Consider the following 471-nt stretch of genomic DNA (forward strand, 5'->3'; position numbering starts at 1 on the left):
TCCATTTTGCTCATCATCTCTCTGGTTAACTGGGAAATTATTTCTGATTTGAATTTTTCTAGAGCCTGATTGATCTGTTTTGTTACCTCCTGTGCTATGGGTCCAGGGAGTCCTGTTGGTTCACTATCAGACTTTTCAATCTCATTTGTCCTACTATTTGCCATTGGTGAACTGGAAATCTGTTTTTCTGTCTTGCTTAAGTGTTTTCTCATTTTTATTTTTATTGTTGGGTTGTCCTTCTTTAATTTCTGGGTATTACTTAAATCTTCCTAATATAGTTGCGTTTTAGCTTTTGAGTTTCTAATGACTCATAGACATCCTCATTTTCATAATATCAGAGAAAACAACTCTTTAAATCTATCACAACCCTCTATCCCAATTGATACATTCAGCAGCCCAAAAGGATCAGGCACAGCTTGCGAACTGACCACTTGTGGTAGTCATTAATGTATCACCTTTAACTCATGTGAA

The sequence above is a fragment of the Fukomys damarensis genome, unplaced genomic scaffold, assembly GCF_012274545.1.
Source record: "Fukomys damarensis isolate Sample0158 unplaced genomic scaffold, DMR_v1.0_HiC HiC_scaffold_30, whole genome shotgun sequence".
Lineage (NCBI taxonomy): Eukaryota > Metazoa > Chordata > Mammalia > Rodentia > Bathyergidae > Fukomys > Fukomys damarensis.